Here is a 23,899-nt window from a genome sequence, read left to right on the forward strand (position 1 = left end):
ACCCGATTCCACGCAACCAAGAAAACTCGCGACGGTCAACTTTTTTCCCGAATTTCTCCCGAAGTCACTGAACCCACGAAAACGAGGTATTCGAAAAGTTAATGCAACCGTGGGACTAATTGCGACCAGTTTAAATGACACCTACTTATTCCCAAAGTGTATGGGTAATTATATACCATCGGGGGTCTTGTTAGTCTGGTCGATCGATCCTGCGCAAACGCAACCGCGTTTTGCAAAGTAAATGTTTGCTGCAGTGCCGTTCCGACGAGCGGGTTGGTCGCACGTGTGCGACGGTGTAGTAATAACGTAAAGTGATGAATGGATACATTGTAAACAACATTTAATTCAAGAAAATAATATGTAAGTTTTTTGTTAAATTTTTTCTATGGTATAATGTATCGGTGATTTTTGTTATAACGGAATTCGTTTATGAAAAAATTAAGGTACCAAATTGCACCAAATTGCATATAGCGGTTTAAAAATAATTATGCGAAAATTACAACTGATTTTCGCATCGATTATGACAGCACAAACTGAATACATAAATGAAAAGCATGTCGAAAAAAAATATTTTTAATTTAAAATTTTTCGCTGAAACCTCTACATAAATGTGATTTATAAATATTATAATAATCCAAACAATATCACATCTGAGTGCATATTACATTTTTTTTTTATTTTCCGCAATAATATTATAATTTTTCCTTGAAATTTAATAATTTTAATGAATAAACTGCATTCGGTATAAAATATTATTTATTTAACTTTAAGAACCACTCCAAAATTGAATTTAGACAAATAACTACATTCAAAACAAACAACCTTGGTGTTAGAACAATGCGCCGAGAAACAGCCAAAAAATTGCCTTTCAAAAGTAACATTACACTGTAATAAAATATTGTAACAATAATCACAAAAAAATTATCATAGGTACTAAAATTTGGTGCATCTTACAGAAGTAATGCGCGTACGCCATTTATACATATTTTTTTTATTAAGGGCTGATTTTTCAATCCTTGGTTAAAGCTTATTCGTCGAATAATGTATAAAACTACCATTTTAAAAACGTATTCTAATTGCTTGTATTTGACAGTTTACGTGACATTTTAATATTATCGTGTAAAACTTTATTGGACGGATAAGTTTTATCCAAGCATTGAAAAATCGGCCTTTAATTTACATAATATCTCTATAACAATGACCCTAATGAAAAAATGTCATAATAATAATTATTCGCAGAGAACGAAACAAAAAAAAAACACAAATTTATCATTTTACGCAAAAGGATTTGTAAGCTTTTTGTAAAGTTTCTGTAATAAGCTCTCATCTCAGTAAAATATTATTATGCGATATTCGAATATTATAATTATGATATTAAAATAATTATAATATTCGAATATCGCATAATAATATTTTACTGAGATGAATGAACGAATATTATTTTTATAATTCTGATACACTCAAATACTCCTCTAATTTTGATGAATTCAACACACAGTATTTCAGGAAATATTCCACCAAGCCGTATTAAAAATGTAGTACTTACATGTATTCATAGATCCAAAAAATAAAGCAGAAGTTATAAATTTATAATGATTTATACTAAAACTCCTTTTGCCTGTTAATATTTGTTAATTCTGAGGTCAAAAGAGAACCTTGGTCACTTTATAGTTGACTTTCCTCTTAATTCTAAGCAACTTTTATCAAGTACTTTTGCTATTATCACTCTTTTAATCTTATTTTTATTTTTATTTATTTATGACACTTTGTTGTACAATACCAGTAATAACAAACATAATATATATATAATTTAACATGGAGAACATGAATATGGTAAGTGCACAATTATTTTTATTGCAATTATTTTTTTTTTTGTAAAAATAAAATGGATCAAAATTGCACAATTTCTTCGTAGTTAATGTTTTTTTTTACTCTGGTATTAAGAGTCATAAGCATGGATATAAATAACGAAGAAAACACATATTTTATAATATTTTTTTTGTTTCGAAATCACTACACAGAGAGATTTATTATTTTAAACAACTTGACTTTTTTCTGTTCATCATCGTGAACGATACTACTCTAATAATTGATCTCTCATTGAAATTTGATAATTGACCACAAACGATTTTCATCATAAATCAATACATTATTTCATTACTATCGTGTTAAAATGTGAATAATTGTAAAATTGTGACACTTGCATGAAAAATATTTGAGGGCAACGTACCTTATTAGAATAAAAATTTTGTTTTTGGTAGAATACTTATGTTAGTGAAGATAATTAATTATTTGAGCAATTAGTCATGATATTAATTAAAATTAAATCAATCATTATAGGTAGGTACCTACTATTACTTTAACATAATTATTTCTTTTACCTTAAATTTTCACATTACAAAATAATATATTTTCATTAGCAAACATTCATATCGTTTTTTATTTAATGTAATAAAATAAAATATAATATTTGTTTAGTTCATAAAATGCCCATTTTCTTGATTGGTTTTATCGTAATGTGTCTATCTATAAGGTCTTTGAATATATCTTTAAATTAAAAATACCACAATAGTGGCATTAATTAATTATTCAATTTACTTACAATTTAAATAAGATTATGATTTAAATTGTTTGGAATAGAAACGAAATTATATTTCTTTGTAATAGACACAAACAATTGATTTTCCCTCTTCCAATAATTACAAGATTTCTTTTATTATGATTGAAATATACATTTTGACATTCCTACACAGCAATTCTAATATTATTTCACATAGGGAATTCTTGTTATAATTATTTTATTTGTAGACAATATTAATTAAAACAAAAATAAAATTTTTACTTATAAAAATATTTTCTCAGTTTTGAATGTTTTTTACGATTAGGTACTATATTAAGTTTCGTAAAAATCTTTCTCGTCACTTTTTTCATAAAATTCCTCATTAATAAATAATAACCTTTTTTCATAATATCTGTGGTTATACTATTTATTGAATTTACAAATAAATCAAATAAAATACCGTGATTATTAAATGACGACCGGACTCACTGCATCATCATTATATTATCTTTCTAAGGTACCTACGATAAATTATAACTTAAACTATTTTTTATTGAATAGTTAACAAAATATCAATCAAACTATCAAATTATTAACTAATTCATTAACAATTAACCTAAAAACAGGTCTAAACGATGACTTTACATCTCCAAAATTAACAATACTGGTTTTATAGATACTGGTACATTTAATAATATAATTATATGCTTTTCTACGTCAAACGTTTCGTACCTACGCGAATTGATAAGTCACGATAATCGTGTTTATTTACCATTTTCGTGAACATACAAAACGCCACAACAAAGTGTGTTAGAAATTTTGGCAAGAAAAATGCCTACTCAAAAATCTAATTCAAATTGTTTTTGTTTTTCCATTAAATCTAGATAGATAAGTAACTCAACACTACCAAAAATAATCCAATCTTAATAACTCTACATTTTTAATCTTCAGTTACTCAACTAAATGCTAAACCAATAGAATAACAACAACAACCAAAAAAAAACAAAAAAAAAACAAACAAATACCTTACGCAGTTTGAACGCTAAGCACAGTAAAGCGTGGTATTGTTACAAAAGTAGTGAAAGCAAAGGTTCTAGTAACACGAGCCTGAGTCAGTCATTGCGACAGACATACATGCATATTTACTATTTGTTAGTACCTACATTGTTTACTTCTCTTTATTTCATGCAAAATATTAAAAAAGCGTGTGTTAACACACTTCTTTGGCAAGATTCAAAATACCAAAATCGTTGCCTTACTCCATGACGAGACGGTATTGCCATGACACGATCTTGAAATTTTGCTCTCAATGCGCCTAAAGGTTTTCCTTCCCTGGAACGTACTAAAATATTTGCAATTTTATTCTGTCGAAAAAACCTAATTTAAAATTAAACTGATGAAATGGGCAATGGTAGTACGGAACAGTAACTAAAGAGTAAATGGTTACAATTTTAAACGGCTGTTACTTACATTTTAATAATAACTTCAATAGTTTTTATTTTCCGCTAACACTTACGTATCGCTAAAAAAATTCATATATATTCGTCAAGCCATTTGAGGGAAGTTTGCTTACAAGCACTTGAACAGCAATTGTTTATAGGTATTTTAAGAAATAAATACGAGTGGCACTCGGGGACTGTCGCGGTAAAGCTATAATTGCATAGCATGCCTTCAAGCCACACCTCCGAGCCCGTCGGTGAGGTTTTTTCGTTACGGAATTTCTCGATTCGGTCCCCGCGCTCAACGCCCGCGATAGAATCTATGCAATAGCTTAAAATTATTTGTATTTGGCGAAGTATAAAACAGCAATTAAAAACAAAGTTTCACAACCTGTTAACTATTGGTATATGTATCTCGATACTTTGGAATGCCATAAAAACATTCGAACAATGAACCAAGGCCAGGCCTCTAGTAGGTCTTTTTACAGTTCACAATTGGCAATTTTTTGTACATAATTAAATAATAGTCTGTTTTCAAGAGCACAAATGGTTGAAATTGATTTGTTGAAATTCAAATGTTTATATTTTGGAAGAATTTACTTTACTTACATACTTTAGTCACATCACATCATACATAATGAATAATGTTTCAAGGATGTATGACAATTGACAACAGCGATGCAAATAAATTTATTTCAAAATATTTTAATCGAACAACAATAAAATCAATTTCCGTAGAAAAAAATACCTATACCTAGTTACCTAAAATTAAAAATATTGCTAAACAAAAAAATTAAAGAACGTCAAATATTACACCATACCTTTTATATGTATTATGTTTCGTAGATACCTTTTATATAGGTTATTTTAATTTAAGCTAGTTGGCTATAAAAATAAATCAAGACTCGAAATGGTACTGTTGCTTTTAACTGAGATTTACAGCAGTTTAAATATGCTAAGAAAATTCAGGGTATATTATTTAGTTGCCATATTATTTGGCTGTTTAAATTGTGATTACTGACTCATCATAGAGTATTTTTTTAAATAAGGTAAATATATTCATTAAATCACACACGTATTAACCATTTAACCGGATGCTTCAATAACAATCGTGAACAAATAAAAATATAGGTATAATATGGTCAAATGAAGGCTAAAAATTCACGATTAAACGCTTCCTAATAACAATGGCTCCATTTTTTTACAGAGCTTTGTCAGTTCACTTTGTGTATGTGTAATTGTGTATGTGTATAATATGTATGTTGTTCACAAATACAATATGTGCTTCAAAGATCATTTATTTTTCAATAAATAACTTTAACACATTTCGGATATACCTACCTAAAAAGGGATTTTATTATAAGACCCAAAAAGATAAAATCAGCTATAAAAAATACAGTTCAATTTAATTGCACAACAAATCATATCAATAAAAATATTTTTTACTCCAAAATTATAAAGCTGTTCAACGACTAAATTCGAAAAGCTATCCCTTTATATTATTAAGCTATCACTTATTAGCTTCAAGCGTAGCTGTTAGCGAATCCTAGACTCGATTTTGATCCACTATAAACGGACAGATTTAATTCAAACTTTGTACACTCATCAAGGATCGGTGACAATTCAACAATTTCATGTTTTAGCGTCTTTTTTAGGTTTCTTTTATATTCATCATATTATAAACAGATGCTAATGTTTATGTATGCAGCGTAAAACATTGTACGCGTGACATTCAATGAAGGATCTATGTACATGACTCACTCTTACGTCATAGCAAAACCGGAAAGGTATTTAGGCAACGTCATAATTTCGTGGTCATCGAAGTTGACACTGCATTACGTAAAGGCGCGTGCTATTTGTATACAAATGGGTTATATGAAAAAGAAAACAAATTTCCAATTGATATATTTATTAAATAATTTGAAGCCAATAGTAGGTATTCGTCAGTAGGTAGATGATCCTTAATAATTAATTAAATCAAAATAATTTGGCGATTAGGTTGTTCATCACTTCATCGTAGTATAAAAACACAATAAAATTAAGTCGCTTCCCGCTGTCTCTCAGTACAAACTGATGTATTTCAAACTGCGCAACGGATTTCAATGTGTTTTTTTTAAGATAAATAGTTCTCGAGGAAGCTATATAATTCGTTAAGTTTTAGCGGGCGAAGCCGCAAGTGGAAAGCTAGTGATAAATAATAAACAAAAAGAAATACTTTAAAACCATCGTCTTACAATTTATGCAAGAAAGATTTATAAGAAGTTTGCTTATTTAATTACACAAGTTTAATGTTCAGTAAATTTTTACAAGCTCCGCCATTTTAACCTCAGGGAATAAAGAAGATTCTAGGTAATCTAATTAACCTTTTTGATTTCATAATTCCATTATTATAAGATTGAAATTTTCAACGGCTATTAATTAATAGGGAATACGTATTTTAAAAGCATGTTGCAATATAGCTTCTATCGCGGGCCTTGAGCGCGGGGACCGAATCGAGAAATTCCGTAACGAAAAAACCTCACGCTCCCCACTCCGACGGGCTCGGAGGTGTGGCTTGAAGGCATAGCATGCAATAGCTTTACCGCGGCAGTCCCGGAGTGACACACGTCTTTTTTAATTATTATGCAAGGAGATAACATTACAATAGTTTGATATTTGATAAACCTTTGTGATTAAAATTAAGTTTGGATTGTGGTTTTTCTTTCGATACCTTGACAAAATCAAATATCGTAATTAATTGTAACTACGGTTTATGTTTTACTTATTTCATATAAGTTATCCCATAATTGCATATAATATATTTTTTGTTGTCAAATAGTGAATTTATTATTTTTTAAGCTATTGCATAGCTTTAACTCAGACTTTGAGCGCGGCGATCGAATGTAAAAATTCCGTAACGAAAAAACCTTACACCCCTCACTCCAACCGGCGATGCTATGCAATAGCTTTACTGCGGCATTCCTCGAGTGATAGAAACTCGATTGTTTAGTCTCTTCTGTCATTATAAGATATCTATTAAATGATAATTCTGATTAAATAACTATAGCATTAAGGCTGCAGTCTAGCAAAATTGCGTTTTCAACAAGTTATTTGACAATTTTTTCCCGGCTAATGAAATGATAAACTGAATTTTTTTTTCTTGTTTATCAATTAGTGTTATATACGCAATGCGCGTGAATTTTTTCACATTTATAAAGTTACTTTATTTTACCTTAATCAGGCCTTCAAGATAAGTCTCTTTCTCCCAAAGACATTTCGAGCTAAGTTTGTGCACTCACTACGTTGCAACCGATTACAATTTACACAATCTGATCAGCACATTATTATCCTTATATAGTCGTTATTAAAAACTGCTGAATACAATTGCCGAAAAACTTATGATTTTCTTAATTAGAACGTTATAAATTCATTAAATTTCCCATTTTTTGCCTTACAAAATCTATTGATAAATACTGCTAAAAGTTATTTTTTCCATTAATTTATTCGAGTTGGTTGAAGACCAATGAGTATTAATCCTTTAAAAAATTTTTTTTTTTGAATTTTGATAATTCTTTAAATATTAAAATATATTTAAAATAATTAGGAAAAATCCTAGCGAATTTCTTTAGTCGCGCTCCTTGGGCCGGAGCGTTCTGACGTGTGCTCTACGCTCGATTTTCCTTCATACCGAAGTGAAAGTTGCTCTACTTCATTAAATTTAATATTTTTGTTAATTGATTATTTTTATCTTAGTTTTGTGCAAATATTCGTATTTTTAAACATTTGATTTCGATATGGAAAATAAACGAAAAAAATACGCGTGTAACTACTAGAAAAAAAAAAATTATCTTCGAACATAAAGTTAATGAAACCAAATAGATTGCAAAGGTGATTGGCAAACAATTTCTTTATTTTACGGGGTGTCAGTAAAGGGATGTATATTTCTTTAAAACTAAAGTAAGCTCATAAATGTATTGTATATGTATATATATATATTAATTTATGACATATAATATATTCTGCCCTAACATAAATTATATATGCATATATTTATTATATTTATTTATTATTAATATTAATATAGAGATTGTCTAATCTAAAAATGAACGCCCTTTCACTAAACTTAATTGTTTCAATGTGTGAGGACAAATAATTATTGAACCACTTTTATATGTGTGCGCGCGGCGATTCTACTGCAAACTTTGACTTTCGCGCACTGATTTGTCAACTAATCGGGCGATCAGTTCAGGTGCCTAGCATTGTATGGCGGGGAGAGTGCGCTATGTACGGAATGACACGTCCGTTCTGTCGTGCATCGCGTCATTTATGCACTAGTTGGCCAACTGGTCCTGTCGTTCGGGCATGGACAGGACTGGAGGACTGAACGACCAATGAGGCAGACCAATTTGTGTGTATTGCGTCTATACACGTACTTTGAATGTGAGCGTAAACACAGTGGAGGGGCGTTCATTTTTAGATTAGACAATCTCTACTTCATTATGTATTTATTTTAAGTAGATACGCTTAATTTATTTTTTTTAATATTAAGACGGACCTCAACCGCCGGTGCAGCCTGAAAATCAGCGCTGTTTTTGTGCAGCATTTTGCTGAGGCTGTATCCGTTTGCTAATCTTAAGTTAAATTTTGTTATGTTGTTGGCTGTGTTTTTTGCAATAAATTTATTTTCTTTCTTTCTTTCAAATGTTCTTATAATATAATTTTTTTGAAGTTCCAAAAATGTTTATTTCTCGTTTGAGAAATACGAAATATAATATAAACTTGTATTGAGAACTTGAACTTCCCAAGTTCATCCGGGGAAATCCCCATACGGGGAAAATGATTTGTTTACTCCAAAATTGATCCGAGGTGTTTTAATTTTTTCTTCTAGTCATTTTCAACGTAGCGGCATGTTGTTTGATTATTAATTTTGTAACTTAAATACAGGATGTTGTTTTTATATTCTGATCTTACAGACGCGCTGACAAATTTAGTCCGCCATTTCTAGTTTAGTCTACCAACTCTAAGTACCAATATTAAAACGAATGGATTATCATCACATCATCAAAACTCAGATGTAATGGAAGATCACAATAACATAGAAAATTCAGTGGGTGTTGAGAACTAAACAAACAGAAGTAGACGCGAAGAATAAAAAAAGCGGACGAAAACGATAATTCGTTGATGCTTTCCCTTTTCGACGTATTGTTAGGGTACATCACCAATCTGCAAAAAACAAAACTGATGATTCCCAATTGCTGATTAAAAATGAAAAACAAATAATCGACAACAGTGGTGAAAATTTGCTGATCACAATGAAACATCCTTCATTGGTAGCAGATTTACTCATTTAAAATGTATCGGTGAACAGCGTAAAGGAGAGGAGGACAGGAAAACATTATGAATGTGGATGGTGGATTGTATACAGGGTGTAATCGATAAGTATGTGCAGGCGATTATGACGTTATTATTGCAGGTATCAAAAAACTTAAAACTGATATCGAAATTACTTTACCTAATGAGCAAAATGACAATAATAACTTTTTAAAAGTATAACGAGAAATATCTAAAAAATTTACTTTATACACTCCCATATCAAAAAGGGAAAATGGGACTAGTAGAAGTTAAATGTCTAATTCCGGCAAAAGACATGAATGCGGAAGATGCGGTTAAAAAAAAATTTAATATTTGAAATACAATGCAAAAAATAACACTTTTGTCATAGATAAGAATCATGACTATTTTTTCCAAATTCAGGGACAACTAAACGTTGCAGAAGCAGAAGTCTGCTTATTTGCTGTTTGGACTGGAGTGAATCATTCGTTAAAAATAGAATATATAAAAAAAGTATGTAACGTTTAGGCAAAATAAAATGATGGACCATTATCAAGATTTTACATAAATAGCCTACTGTCAGAATTGATTGATTCGAGACTTCAGCATTCGATGCCATCAAGGACCCATCCTATATCATTCAAGCGATTGAAAAAAAAGAGATAAATCCAGTGCAACCGATAAAGCATCAGAATGCTAGCAAAAGATTTATTAGGTTTATAAATATAAATCTATATATTATACATAATATAATAAATCTGTAGAAGACGCGAAGACTGACATCCGCGCGGACGGAGTCGCGGGCGGAAGCTAGTCAGAAATAAATATCTTTTGTTTTCATTTGCGTATTTTTCTATTTTATAATTTTTTAACACAAACATTACATTTTTTTTATTATATACAAAATTTGTTTATCCGTTTTATTAGTTAAACTGAACAACTTTCACTAAGAAACTTAGGTCGAAAAAAATGTATAGAGTTATGCATTTTGTATGGAAAGCTTATTTTTTTTTATATTTCGTCCAAATTTCTTTGTAAAAGTTGATCAGTTATATAAACATGAAGTTGAAGATATCAATAGAAAGTATTCGCAAATCTTGTGTACTGATAAAAAAAATCACCCGGTGTAATTTTCTCGAAAATTGTTTCAAATTGTCATTTTTGGTACTTATTACGAATATTAAATTATACGAATGATTTAATTTTTAAAAATTAAGTGGAGCAACTTTCCCTTAGTACATTTGTATTATTTACATATAGGATGACAGGATGCATTTGTTTGCACTACTAGACCAAGCCCTTAAGAGCCGATTTTTCAATGCTTGGATAAAACTTATTCGTCGAATAATGTATAAAACTACCATTTTAAAAACGTATTCTAATTGCCCGTATTTGACAGTTTACGTGACATTTTAACATTATCGTGTAATAGTCCGTTTTCTTATGGGCATGCTTGTATGGAAAGGTATACATTTTTGAGTAAAGCAATGCCATTTGGTACGAATGTTGTACTCGTCCACCTAAGCCCAAATCGCCTGGTAGCCAGTGTCTACTCCCCGGCAGAAGGGAGGGAGGGGGGGTTATAGAACAGAGCGCCCGGCGCTCGGAAAAAAAATTCTGGCGGATTCATTTGGCCCTTTGAGTCGAGTTTGGTGTCGTTATCAGGTAACTAGATGATGCCCGATTCATTCCCCATACCAGTTTTTTAGGGTTCCGTAGCAAAATATGTCACAATCTTTAAAATAATAAACTTTTGGCAGTGGCAAAATCCAAACAAACCAGTATATTTTTATATTTTTGTATCAAACTTGGTTTATAAAAAATACTGTCTGAAAGGCCATTTCATGCAGATTATAAAAACATTAACATCTAACATATATCTTACCATTTTCAATGTGAAATAAATTATAGAAAGTACAGGAACGTTCGTCAGCGCAGCGTAGGGGACGGCTAATAGACCCGAAAAATAAGTAATAACATAAAACAAAAACCAGTCAAGTGCGAGTCTGACTCGCCCATCGAGTGTTTCGTACTTATTTGTCCTATACCATGTTATCTTGTCTGGTAGGACCTGGTTAACTGATACACACACACTTTCGTCTTTATAATATTAGTGTGATTTTTAATCATCTTTAAATTATAAACGAAGTCAGGTAACATTGTTAAAAATAAAGATATATAATAATAGAACGTTTTTGTATTAATAATAATGACAACCACCTCCACAATTACATAATTCGGTACATTTGAGCTGGCGTATAAAACACTTCAATCTGGAATTGCAAGATTTCACGCACCGACATCTTATCAATTCAAAGCTTCTCTTTTCTTTGTATTTCAGATGGGCAAGGAACATTTTGATTATTTTAGGTCCCTAAATATATACAGCCTGTAAAACTGCCCTTAAGGTGTGTTGTTTAAGGGCAGTTTCTGTGGGAGGCAAATTTTCGATTTGCCTGTCCGTTTTTGTTAAAAATTTGTTTGCGACCCTCATTTACTGTCACAGCGGGGTACAATGTGAAAAACAAACATGTACTTATAATAATTATAAAAAAAATATAAGTTCTGGATAAGAGTATCCTTAAAATACCGTGACCGTCCTTACCTATCATGCATTGTAATCACAAACTTTTCAATTTCACTGTCTGCAAATTTGCCACTGTAAAGTGCTTCAAATCCTCGTGTGACATTCGGATATGCCTTCTATACCTTAAATGCAGGTGTACCTATAGTTCTTTTAGACCTTCTGGCTTTGAAACACACGATATAGTAGTAGTAGCCAAAATAATGTTAAGAACAGTCGACAGATATGGCTAGTACAGAATATCATGTATTCCAAGGTAGAAGGTCTAAAAGAACTATAGGTACACCTGCATTTGAGGTATGGAAGGCATATCCGAATGTCACACGAGGATTTGAAGCTCTTTACAGTGGCAAATATGCAGACAGTGAAATTGAAAAGTTTGTGATTATATTGCATGATAGGTAAGGACGGTCAAGGTATTTTAAGGATACTCTTATCCAGAACTTATATTTTTTTATAATTATTATAAGTACATGTTTGTTTTTCACATTGTACCCCGCTGTGACAGTAAATGAGGGTCGCAAACAAATTTTTAACAAAAACGGACAGGCAAATCGAAAATTTGCCTCCCACAGAAACTGCCCTTAAACAACACACCTTAAGGGCAGTTTTACAGGCTGTATATATTTAGGGACCTAAAATAATCAAAATTTTCCTTGCCCATCTGAAATACAAAGAAAAGAGAAGCTTTGAATTGATAAGATGTCGGTGCGTGAAATCTTGCAATTCCAGATTGAAGTGTTTTATACGCCAGCTCAAATGTACCGAATTATGTAATTGTGGAGGTGGTTGTCATTATTATTTATACAAAAACGTTCTATTATTATATATCTTTATTTTTAACAATGTTACCTGACTTTATTTATAATTTAAAGATGATTAAAAATCACACTAATATTATAAAGACGAAAGTGTGTGTGTATCAGTTAACCAGGTCCTACCAGACAAGATAACATGGTATAGGACAAATAAGTACGAAACACTCGATGGGCGAGTCAGACTCGCACTTGACTGGTTTTTGTTTTATGTTATTGCTTATTTTTCGGGTCTATTAGCCGTCCCCTACGCTGCGCTGACGAACGTTCCTGTACTTTCTATAATTTATTTCACATTGAAAATGGTAAGATATATGTTAGATGTTAATGTTTTTATAATCTGCATGAAATGGCCTTTCAGACAGTATTTTTTTATAAACCAAGTTTGATACAAAAATATAAAAATATACTGGTTTGTTTGAATTTTGCCACTGCCAAAAGTTTATTATTTTAAAGATTGTGACATATTTTGCTATGGAACCCTAAAAAACTGGTATGGGGAATGAATCGGGCATCATCTAGTTACCTGATAACGACACCAAACTCGACTCAAAGGGCCAAATGAATCCGCCAGAAATTTTTTTCCGAGCGCCGGGCGCTCTGTTCTATAACCCCCATCCCTCCCTTCTGCCGGGGAGTAGACATTGGCTACCAGGCGATTTGGGCTTAGGTGGACGAGTACAACATTCGTACCAAATGGCATTGCTTTACTCAAAAATGTATACCTTTTCCCATAAGAAAACGGACTATAATACTTTATTGGACGGATAAGTTTTATCCAAGCATTGAAAAATCAGCCCTTAGTATAAAGGTAGCTTAATATCTTATCTTATATATAAAATTCTCGTGTCACAATGTTAGTCTGCATACTCCTCCGAAACGGGTGGACCATTCTCATGAAATTTTCTGTGCATATCGGGTAAGTCTGAGAATCGGCCAACATCTATTTCACGGGCGAAGCCGGGGCGGACCGCTAGTTTAAAAATAAAAATCTGGGTTAATTGTTAATTAATCATATTGAATTTATTTTCATTACTGGAAACAAAATTTTACGTAGGTACCTAATTGACGTAATGGTCTAAGATCCGAATATAGGTCAACCTGTACCGGCGTGATAATAGAATGAGACCAATTTTATAATAAATGTAGTCTATTAAAAAATCTATTAAAGATGGGTTGCCTGAAATAATCCTGGACAGGATATTTTTAGTTAATTATTAAAAAAATCTTTTTATTTTTTTAATTATGCAGTGTTGAGACAATAAACAGTTTTGTTATAAAACAGCGCTCATGCTGATATATTATATATTTTTTTCTATCATCCCATCAAGTGAAAGTAACTGGTACGGACATGCCTGTTTATACCTGCCAACCTAGCAGTTTGTCCAGGTAAGGGCCGATTTTTCAATGCTTGGATAAAACTTATCCGTCGAATAATGTATAAAACTACCATTTTAAAAACGTATTCTAATTGCCCGTATTATTGACAGTTTACGTGACATTTTAATATTATCGTGTAATACTTTATTGGACGGATAAGTTTTACCCAAGCATTGAAAAATCGGCCCTAAATATTAGAAAACCCTATGACTGCACATTCTGTAGGTTTCATACTTCAAGTCTATTATAATTTTTTTATTATCTTGATAAGTACTGCAATTAATTAAAAAAATATTTTTTAAAAATTAATTAAAATGTCCTGTCCAGGATTTTTTCAGTCAACCCATCATTAATAGATTTTTTAATAGACTACATTTATTATAAAATTGGCCCCATTCTATTATCACCCCGTGAAGACACCCCTATATTCGGATCTTAGACCATAAATTAAAAACATTTCGACTCATATTTTTGACATAATAATTATGAATACACTTTTGGCTTAACTTTTATACAAATCTAACTTGGGTAGGTAGATAAATATGTATAAACCTTATTCTACTCTATACATAAATATAAAAATGAATATAAACTAAATGATGGTCTAATAATCTAATCTAATTCGAATTAATTGTTTGATTGACTACAATCGTTAAAAACATATTGGTTGATAATACGCTTAAACCATAATAACGATAGGTAGGTACGTGAAAGAAACCACAGAAACACTCAAATACGTTAAAGTCGAATTATTAATTTGAATATTAATAAAGAAATCTAGAGACAAAGATGATTATTAGAATATTTAAAGGCCTCTATAAAACCACTGTACATCGACATCTATAGATACTAATATTATAAAGCTGAAGAGTTTGTTTGTTTGTTTGTTTGAACGCGCTAATCTCGGGAACTACTGGTCCGATTTGAAAAATTCTTTCGGTGTTAGATAGCTCACTTATCGAGGAAGGCTATAGGCTATATACCATCACGCTACGACTAACAGGAGAGGAGCCACGGGGGTGAAACCGCGCGGAGCGGCTAGTATTCATACACATTTCTACAATATAATAATTATTAGGCTATAAGTATATAATGTGTAGGAATTTATTGTAATAATTAAAATCTTTCCACTCTATATTGATAATTTTGATTACCTGTTTTATATTTCATCCATTAGATATGCTAATTTTACTTGATTTTATTTCAAATTTACATTAAAAAACTAAGCAGTAGGCATTGCCGACAGAAGTGTAAACATGTAACATAGAAATTTTAGTAAGTATTAAAATTTTAAATTTAATAACATTAGCATGTCAGTGACGTGAGGAGATTTTCTGCCAAAAAGTGTTCTACTCGGATAACAGGTTTTCAATACCTACTCAAAATATGAGCCAACGAATTTCAAACGTATACAATACTATCTATATATACTCACTAAAATAATGAAACATGTTACTACGTTGCATAAAACAGTTTTAATTTCAGTGTGAAAAAATGACAGAGCTAAATACGTCTCCTAGCCATCACTTTCGCACTGGAAAAAATACTGCTTAAAGACATCATAGTAACCCCCAGGTCTACCCTGGAAGTAAAATGTATATATTTTAGTAGGAAATAAATATCTCTAGACATTATAATGAACTTTTGATAATAACAAATTTTCGTAAGAAGAGTTCAGTAACCTTTAATCTCCGATTATTTTAAGCCGAAACTTTTAAAGGAGTAATTAATTTATAAGTCAATTTTCTAGCTAAATCCGTGAAACAAACATTTAATAAACCAGGGGTGATTGGCTTCCTTATTGAAAAGAGATCGTTAACTTTACAGTGAATTTCAAGCGGTTAATTCTATGCTAATATACAATTTATTGTTAATTCCAACGCAGCTGTTTCTTATTATATCTGAAATTACGCAAATTGCATACTATACTGAAAAGGAGTACCGTTTTAAAAACAATGTGTTGAAATTGTATGAACAAATTTTAAATTGAAATATAATTTAAAATGAACGAAATCCTTGAATTATGATTAAATGTTTAATATATTTTAATGTTTTACAGTCTGCATTTTTTATACTGATCTGTACAACTTTAATAATATTACAAAACATGCTAAACAATCAAAACTTACAAATCATTTTCTTATAAATACAACAAGAAAGTATTTTATTTATTTTTTTTTTTTTTTAATCTTTTTTATTAAGGGATTTTAGTCCTAAAGGACGATGCCAATCCCATCGTACCTTATATACAAATATTTAACACTTCAGAAACTATCTTAACTATATTTTAAATTTAAATTTGAATAGCATTCTAGCTGCATCAGAGTGTGGTGCAGCTAGGATGCTATGATATGCACCGACATTCAAAACATTTATTTTAAAATTTGTCAATAAGTCTTTTCTTTTGACATCATTCCGGACACACTCCATGAGGAAGTGTTGGATATCGTCATATTTATGACAAAATTCGCAGCTGGGCGAGTCAGCTTTTTTCAGGAGATAAGCAAAACTTCCGCACGGTACGTGTCCGGAACGAAGTCGAAAAGCGGTTACAGTTTCGCATCTATTAAACTTATTGCTATAAAACCATGGTATGTGAAGAGGCTCACATTGTATGCTCTTGTACCAAATGCCCTTTAGTCTTGACCTTTCATTAAAATACTCTTTGAACCTATTTAAACACTTAAATTTGAATTTTGTTAGAACTTCCGAATAATTTGGTAAGTAATCGATTTCTTCTCCATCTAAAATAGCCGTTTTTGCTAGCCTGTCAACCTCTTCGTTACCACTCAGACCGATATGGGAAGGAATCCATTGCAGTGCCAAAGTAACATTGGAGTTATTAAAATTATTAATTTGTTCTATTATTTTGTATGCTATCGGGAAACCTCTCTTACCGGACACACAACGTTTAAGATGATGAAGGGCACTTTGACTGTCTGTGAGAATAACTATTCTTTGGGCATTTATATCTGCGGCATAGATTAAAGCCTTAGACACTGCAAGTAATTCCGCTGACATTATGGAAATGTAACTATTATTAATTTTATATTTATAGGAGTATTTTCTATTGGGGTCCCAAAAAGCAAAACCAAGGCCATTTACAGTTTTAGATCCATCAGAATAAATACAATTGTAACCGATGAATTTATTGTGGAGTTCATTCAAAATATCTAGTTTTATCTGTTGATCAAGATATTGAGACTTTGGACCATTTATACAATCTAAGTTAGTAAAAATGTTATTTTGTAAATTAATATTGGACACCCATGTGTCTAGAGTAAACGTATGGAGTAAATCAGATGTTGAGACCGGGTCTTCACGAGTATCCTTATAGCAGGTTGCAAGCAATGGTTTCTTTTTATGATTCCAATAGCTTCTATCACATAGATTATACAGTTCACTTAATAGTGCATTATTAATATTGCTATTCCAAGAGTGTGTTTTTAAACAGAACTTATAAGCTAAATACAATCTTCTTACACTCATCGGTGGAATGCTCAGCTCGCATTCCATAACATGAATAGGAGTGGTCTTTAAAAAGCCACCAATAATTCTCAGTGCCTGGTTTTGCAGTCTATCAATCTTAGATAGGTGACAATTGGCTGCATTATCGTATATGTAGCTGCCATAATCTAAACGGCTTCTTATAATCGCAAAATAAATCCTACGTAGGTGAATGGGATGTAGACCCCAATTGGACCCAGCTAATACTTTGAAACAATTCAAAAACTTCAAAGCTTTTGCACAACACTCATTTATGTGTTTTCCCCACCTAAGAGATCTGTCTAACCAAAAACCTAAGTATTTAAAACAATCAACGGGGCTTAATAAAGAATTATTAATATAAATTTGGACCTGTTGCATTCTACGGGCTCTACTAAACACACAGTACCTAGACTTTGTACCAGATAATTCCAAACCCAGTTGTTCCACCAATCTAACAAAACTATTAAGTGCTTCTTGCATGTTTAAAACACTAACTTCAAGTTTCCTTTGCTTTTCAAAAATTACGAAATCATCAGCGTATTGACATATAAATACCTGATTGATATGCTGACAAACACTAGTAGTTACAATATTAAATAATAAAGGCGATAAAGGGTCACCTTGAGGAATACCTTTATTTGTCGACCGTATCAAAAATTTATCCTCATCATCACACTGGATTTGAAGGTGTCTTAACCGCAAAAACTCCCATAAATATGTGCATAACCTTATGCCCACCTTTAGTTCATCCAAAATACTAATTACTCTAGAAACCAGTACATTGTTATAAGCACCTTCAATGTCTAAGAAACATGCAAGTGTTGGAGTATTGTAGGTAAAGCCTATTTGAATGCTTGAGACAAGGCGGACTAGACAATCCAAGCTAGATTGACCTCTCCTAAATCCGACTGTATTACGAGATAATATGTTGTGATGTTCGACATACCATTCGAGTCGTCTACATAACATTAAATGAAAGGTCTTACACAAACATGACATAAGGGCAATCGGACGAAGTTTTGAATGTCCGTTGGAACTATTTTTTGGAATGGGCAATATATTTATATTTCTCCATTGAGCAGGAACACAGCCATAGGTATAAATTAAATTATAAAGATTTAGTAAGAAACGTTTACCGCTTTCTGGAAGATTATATATCATACTATAATAAATACCATCCAAACCAGGAGAAGTATCTTGCTTTTTTAAGCAGTTAACCATCTCATGCATAGCAAAATGGTCATCAAGTTTGGTGCTAGATGTACCAAAAGTAGGTGGAGGTTCAGATACGAAGTCAGGTGTTAAAGTGGACAATAATTCTTCTTTGGCTTTGTCGGAGGCATAAGATTTCGCTTGACTAAAACCTTTAATCCACCTCATTTTACGCCACATGTCTGAGAGACTTGTATTTTCGTCTATACTACTACAGAAACTACGAAAGCTTTGAGATTTAGCTTGCCTTATTAACCGTTGACCCTCTGCTATTTTTAAGTTAAGTTTTGACAGATTCTGTGGAGTAGGATTCCTTCTAAAGCATTTAAGCGCAAGACGTCGTTCAGCTATTACCTTAGAGAGTTCTTGATTCCAATATACTTTAGGTACGAATATACGGTTAGAATTGATACACTTTTTTTTGTAAGGAATACTTTTGTCTGCTATATCGTTAATTATATTTAAAAAATGGTCATACATATCTTGAACGTGGTTAAAATTTCTGCTAATTTGTGAGAATAACCTATCTGCTATGTTTGAGTATTCTGTCCAATCAGCCAGTTTTAAATTTCTTTTCGCTATAAATTTTAGGCTTTCCTGATATTTAGCACAAATCCTAACAATTAAGTGATCGCTTCCAAGGTTCTCATTGGTAACATTCCATTCGGCATTTACCGCAATATCAGTAGAACAGAAGGATATATCTGGTGAAGTTTCCTGGATACTACCATTAACAAGCTTCACTCTTGTAGGGTCACCATTGTTAAGTGAAATGAAGCCAAACTCAAGAGAGCTATCAAAAAGTTGGCTACCCCGAGGATCGATCCTATTTGACCAGTTACTATGGTGACCATTAAAATCTCCTAGTATCAAAGTTTTCCTAGAGAAAAGAGAAAAGACATCATCCCAATCTACTTGGGACGTTCGCACAGATGATGGACAGTATATGGAAATAACATGCTGCAAATACTTACAATTTAATATGTTGATACCTACAATCTCAATGCCAGCATTACGCAGTTGAATAGAAGATCTTGAAGCTTTCAGCGACTTGTGGCAAATGATTGCAACGCCTCCATAACCATCCGACCTATCTTCTCGGAAAATACTATAACCTGATAGATTTAAAACTGATTCCGAATTAAGCCACGTCTCACTAATAACTGCTATATGAGTTTTCTCTCTGTTAAGAAGCGCTTCAAAATTTAACAATTTTGGTTCCAGGCTCTGAGCATTCCACTGAAGAACGTTTAACTTAAAACTATAACTATTAGCCATTACTTATGTTGTTAAAAAATAATTGTAATAAATTCCCTTCCTTAAATATATCACACAAGAAAGAAGTAAGCTCGTCGACAACCAACCGTATGCACAGATAAATTTTTTCATTAAAATCCTTTCTGGACAGTATTATTTGCTTTATCTTATTCAAAAATGCTGTGAATGTTCTCTCTTTTCTCTTTCCTTTACCTTCTGATACCGGTTCTCTTCCATCGTTACACTCGAGTACTTCGTCCCTTTCTATTATGTCTTCTGTAAATATTTTTCCTTTTGATTTGTTTCTTTTTTTCCGAAATGATGTCATGCCACTAATTTCTGAGGTCATTTCATTATCTATGTTGTTTTCTAAATCTTCATCTTCCATTACTTCACTTGTAGTCCTGTTCTTACCCTGGATGACTATGTCTCTATAAGAAGGGGTGCCAACCTTAGCATCATTATTTTCTCGTGAATCTATATAAGTTGCTGAGTCGTTGTTGTTGTCGAGCCTAGATTGAATATTGCTTTCAAGGTAAAGAGATAAGCCCTTGCTGTAGGTGCAGTTATTTTCACTCATAATTCTTTTAATTCGCTTTTCCTTAATAAAAACTGGACAATTTTTGTCCAGAGCCATATGTTCCCCTTTGCAATTTATGCACCAAAACCTTTTAGTTTCACAATTTTCGTGCCTTTGGCCACATTTTGGACAAATGATCTTTCTACTTGGACAAAACTTTTTTGCATGACCAAATTTCCAACAACCTGCACATTGTGTGACAGGAAAGATGTAACGTTCAACCTTAAACGGACACCCGTAAACATGTACGTACGAGGGTAAGGACGAACTTTTAAAACCAAGACGGACCACGGTACTGTCTACCCACTGGCCGTCGCTTGTCAAGCGCTTTAACCTTCTGATTGAGACAATCTCATATTCACATGCGGACTCTTGAAGTATTTCCTTCTCTTCAATATCTAAATCTATATCTCTCACAATACCATAAGAAATATTCACTTCATCCATATTTTGACACCGATAATTATTCTCATTAAATCTCTTGCACTTCAACAGTTTGCTCGCATCTTCCTTGTTTTTGAATGTAATTATTACTTTATACGGACTTCTATACTTAATTGATATTATATTTCCAATATTTTCCACGCTTAAGAGCTTTGCCAAACCAAATTGTTTAGGTAACAATTCCATAGAGGATAAACGGACCCGAACACCTTCAATAGCTTCATCATCTCTTGTTTTCATATTTGTTGTTTCATCATTTTGATCGGACGAACTGCGCAATAATCTTTTGGGCTTTCTTTTAGCGGCTATAAATCCCTCATCATCATTTATAATCTCTTCCTCGCTATCTGACCTGTGTCTTTTTTCTGGACCCATGGGCATGTCAATTATCACTTCCTTTTCTTTCTGTTTCTCTTCATTCATCCCTTCTGATTTTTCAGAGCCAACACTCATAGATCGATTGAAACTAGCCATAATCCAAAGTCAAAATAAAAATTGACATGAGGGTAGAATTAAAATAAAACGCCGCTAACGCTCACGAAATACGAAACTGGGCAGCTGACGTGCGTCTTATGCCGTCGCTCGCGCGCATTATATTGCGCGCTTATTTATATTTGAAATACTGAAAACTTTTACGTCCAGTCCATTATTGCTCTACTTCAAAGCCCCTAAAAGTAAAAATCGTGAAGGATTATATTTTGACCTTCAAATTTTTGTAAATCCTTCGAGAATCGCTATTAAAGTCCCATGTCCCCTAGTGGGGTAAGGGGCAGATGCATTATACATTTGTTTCAGTGATCGATTTTCTTTTAGGGACAAGTAGGTGATCAGCCTTCTGTGTCCTACCAGACCGAGACATTTTTTTTCTACGTTTCCACCGGGAATCTAACCCAGGACCCCTCGGTGCTATGCTCACGCGTCAACCACTGTACCAAGGAGGCGGTCAAATAATAAAGAAGCTAAGCAATAAATATCTAGCTGAGAACAGAATCGTGGCAAGGAAATTTCAATAAGGATAACCTACATTTTTATTCTCCTTACCATCTGTTTTTAAATGATTTGATATAAATTTTATAACAACGCAAGTGCATATAGCTTATTAATCAGAGGAAAAGAAGATAAAACTTTAATTTTATCATAAGGCTCAATAACTTTAATGAATAAAAATCATTTTTATAATACCAAATACACATAAGTAAGAGCTTCAATCAGTGCCTTTCCTTAACCAATTACTATAACTTCATGGTAAATTAGTAAAATAATAGTTATTAATAAGTAAAAACCTAACTAAAAATTAATTGACACATACCTATACAAGCAATGACCTGAATTTCTTCAGCGTTAGAAATTAATCTGGCATTTTAAATGTAAACAATTTTGATAATTACACACTTGTTTTAATCGTGTTAAAGTAGGTACTTATATAATGTGTCATTCATTTTAACTGTCATCTAAGAATTTGACCGATAATATTATGGTTCACTAATCATAGATAAAACAACGATTTTCTGAGTGTTTACTTAACCGAGTTTACAGTAGCTAGGTCCGGGGTATGTAGACCTAATTATTGTTGAATTTCCTTAGATTATTACGTGCTTATAACCTTATGGTATACAGGGTGTCCCACTGTCGGTATACGAAGCTCAAAGGAGGTTATTGTTTTGCATATGCTGAGTACGTAAAAAATACTTATAAAATTCCAGACCCATGTTTTTTTCAAATAGATGAATTCTTAAAACTCTATGTGTACACCCCTAACAAGCAACCCGCCCCACTTTGCCTCCCGCACGTGAGCTATCGTTTAAGATTATGTTTTTATAGACAAAATGCGCACATAAGCGAAGCGTTATAATATGCCGGCGGTGCGAAGCTAGACAGGAAAACATGAATATTAAAGAAAAATTTAGCAAAAAATTTTTGGCGTAATTTTGTTGTTTAAGTATTTTTTGTGATCAGTGTATGCAAAACTACAAGTCCCTTTGCGCTTAGTATACCAATAGTGGGACACCCTGTATACTTATTAAATAAAATTAAACTAAAGAACACTTTTTCTGTACATTTCGTTAAATGGCTTCATACTGAGAGAGGTAGCAATATATATCTATACAAATATTATAAAGAGGAAAGGTTTGATTTTTTGTTTGTTTGTTTGTATGAATTGAATAGGCTCCGAAACTACTTGGCAGATTTGAAAAATTCTTTCACTGTTGGAAAGCTACATCATTTCTGAGTGACATAGGCTAGGTTTTATCCCGGAAATCCCACGGGAACGGGAACTATGCGGGTTTTTTTTTTAAAACGCGGGCGAAGCCGCAGGCGGAAAGCTAGTTGTATATATATAAGTAATAATATCTATGAATTAAACTTAATTTTCATATGTTTTTTTAAATGCTTAGCATATTTTTTAAATTATATTTTATCTTAAGTATTTTCAAAAAGGACTAGAAAAGTTGAAGAAACAACGCATTTGTAATTTCTTCACAATATAATAAAACGTAAAAGTATCTTCTTAAAAGAACACGGAAAACAGTGTAATTTCTCCATTTCAATTGGTTTTCATTAAAGTTATTATCATTCATGACATTCAAGGACCATTCTTAAAGACAATAAGGACAAAAGGAAACCATTTTGTACAATTTGCTACGGATCTTTATAATAACTAAATATATTAGCGGCTTTGTTCAGCGACATATTTTGTACTTTTCATAGAAATATTTGTTTGCCATTGGTATATAAAAGTATAATAATGAAATAATAGTAAGCGCCAACTGTTGGTATATGAGACTTATCGACTATTAAAACGCTAATTTATTTAATCTACTAGGTTTC

At 32.1% G+C, this 23,899-nt stretch overlaps 1 protein-coding gene across 1 annotated transcript in view; it reads left to right on the forward strand.

The window, feature by feature from the left end:
* Nucleotides 1-250: 250 nt before the first annotated feature.
* The window catches only part of LOC149902570 (proton-coupled amino acid transporter-like protein acs), a 51,806-nt gene continuing 28,157 nt past the window's right edge, over nt 251-23,899 (forward strand). The window contains exon 1 of the mRNA XM_090110050.1: nt 251-360. The gene's annotated coding sequence lies outside the window, so the exon portion shown is untranslated. The remainder of the gene's footprint in view (nt 361-23,899) is intronic.

The sequence above is a fragment of the Colias eurytheme genome, chromosome 15 (assembly GCF_061535395.1).
Source record: "Colias eurytheme isolate Ceu_HAF_F1 chromosome 15, ilColEury1 Martin Lab GWU primary, whole genome shotgun sequence".
NCBI classification, from domain to species: Eukaryota; Metazoa; Arthropoda; class Insecta; order Lepidoptera; family Pieridae; genus Colias; species Colias eurytheme.